This window comes from Chrysochloris asiatica, unplaced genomic scaffold (genome assembly GCF_000296735.1).
Source record: "Chrysochloris asiatica unplaced genomic scaffold, ChrAsi1.0 scaffold00179, whole genome shotgun sequence".
NCBI classification, from domain to species: domain Eukaryota; kingdom Metazoa; phylum Chordata; class Mammalia; order Afrosoricida; family Chrysochloridae; genus Chrysochloris; species Chrysochloris asiatica.
Window position 1 is genome coordinate 1,326,964 of NW_006408697.1, and position 2,342 is coordinate 1,329,305.

Below are 2,342 nucleotides of genomic sequence, written 5' to 3' on the forward strand. Positions count from 1 at the left end.
AGCCATGGCTCTGGCTGTGAAAAAATCTACAACAGACTTGGGTTTCGAAAGGTTTTGTGCAAGATGGGTATGGAAACAACTCACCGAAGAGCACAAACAGCAGCATTTGGATATACAAACAAAATTTGGACTGATACTCTAAAGAAGGTTAAAGTTTCTTTTAAAAAATCGTTACTGGTGACAAGACATGGATTCATCACTATAAGCCTGAGAATAAATGGCAGAGTATGAAATGGAAACATCCTCAATTGCAGACTAAGAAAATGTTCAAACGTTCAAAAGTCAATCATCATTTGGAAAATTGATGCTTAAGGTTTTCTGTGACTCTCAAGGGCCAGTATTCTCAATGAACACAATCAGGAAAAAGGTCCAACAATCAACAGTGCTTGTTACAATGAGATGCTCACTGAAGAGCAGAAGCCTAAACTTCAGATTTAACTGAGAGGACTGCTATCCAAGGGTGCTGGGATCTTGCATGACAATGCACGTCAACACACCGCTGTTCATACTGTTGACACTCAGAAAAAACTTCTTGTTCTAAGGTGTTAAAGCATCCTATTGACCTTTCACCTGTTTGATTCCCTGACAGAAGTCCGTCAAGGACACAGATTCACCTTTGATGGAGAAGTGAAGACAGCAGAACAATTCAATGGTTGCAGCCCGGCCGGAAACATTTTAAATAAGGGAATACAAAAGCTTGTTGACAGGCAGACAAAGTGTACTGAGAAGAAAGGATAGTATATAAAAAAAAATCATGGTTTTGTTTTTCCTAAAACTTGATTACAATAAATTCTACAGCCAAAAAAAAAAATGTACATGGACTGCCAAAAGAACAAACCATTTGTGCTTGAAGAAGTATAGCCAGAATGCTCCTTAGAAGGCAGGATGGCCAGACCTTGTCTTTCACATTTCAGACATATTATCAGGAGTAACCAGTCCCTGAAGAAGACCATCATGCTTGGTAAACTGGAGCACCATAAAAAACAGGAAGACCCCTGACGAGATGAATTGACAGAGTGGAAGCAGCAATAGGATCAAGCGTACAGGATTGTGAGGTTGCCATCGGATCAGGCAGTGCTGTGCTCAGTTGTCCATAAGGGTAAATATGAGTTGGTAACAACTTGACAAGCCCTAACAACAACAACAACATACTATCAATTCTCTGCTGGTTTCTTCACTGTTGTGTGGCAGTCACTAACTTCGTCCCTATCCAACATTTGATAAGCCTCATCTCCAGCCTGCTCACTCTCCCAGCCTACTGTGACTGAGAGCTATGTCACGCCTCAACTCTCCTCACCCATCTGTTGTGATAGCTCCAGATTTTGCCAGATATAAAGTTTGACAAGTATACATGCTTATCCATATGCTGGAGAATCTTGAACCATTAATTCCCACCTGTCCTTCCTTATGTTTTTCCTTTTCGATACTCATAATTTTCATAATCCAAAAACTCTGATAGCTGGACTACAAACTCACACTACAATTCAAATGCACATATTCTCTTCACTATCAACTGTTTTAACTGTTAATATTCATGGTGGCACTGTAGGATAAGCACAGGACTGCAAGGTCTGTATGAACCAAAAGATCAGTGTTTCAAACTCATCAGTCACTCCTCGGGAATCCTCTACTGGATCGCTATCAATTGGAACCCACTTGATGGCACTTAAAAACAACAACATTCATTACTTATACCTTTTTTGTTGCATTTTGAAAACTTTGACACCTCAATTCAAACTATTCTATTAAAAGTCATTCTAGCATTTCATTCTTATTTAACCTTAAAATTTACAATTGTCAGTTGTAATAAAATTATCCTTAAACATTTCTTCCTTTATGCTAAAATATGTCATCACCTTAAAAGGGCATAAAATGTAAAAAAGAAAGATATTTAAGAAAATAAATATAATGCAAGACAAAGTTGGCAGAAAACAAATAAATATAGTACACAAAATTAAAAAAAATAATTATCAAAGGGCATTACAAATAATGTCTTTGCTACCATTCCTAAATACTTACTGACAAAGATCAAAGACCACACAGCCATTGGTATGGGCTGCATCTCAGTGTAAAGAAAACAAAAGTCCTCACCACTGGACCAGTAAACAACATCCATATAAATGAAGAAAAGACTAAAGCTGTCAAAGACTTCACTTTACTTCGATCACCCATCAGCACTCAAGAAATCCAAAGACATACAGCATTAGGCAAATCTGTTGCACAAGACCTCTTTAAAGTGGTGAAGAGCAAAGACACCATTTGAGGACCAAGGTTCACCCAATCCAAGCCATGATATTTTCAATAACCTCATATGCACGCAAAAGTTGGACAGTGAATAAGGA

General features: G+C 38.0%; 1 protein-coding gene across 1 annotated transcript in view; it reads right to left on the reverse strand.

Annotated features, from left to right (window-relative positions):
• RYR2 (ryanodine receptor 2 (cardiac)) overlaps positions 1 to 2,342 on the reverse strand; it is a 786,033-nt gene that overhangs the window by 536,144 nt on the left and 247,547 nt on the right. The window lies entirely within an intron of this gene.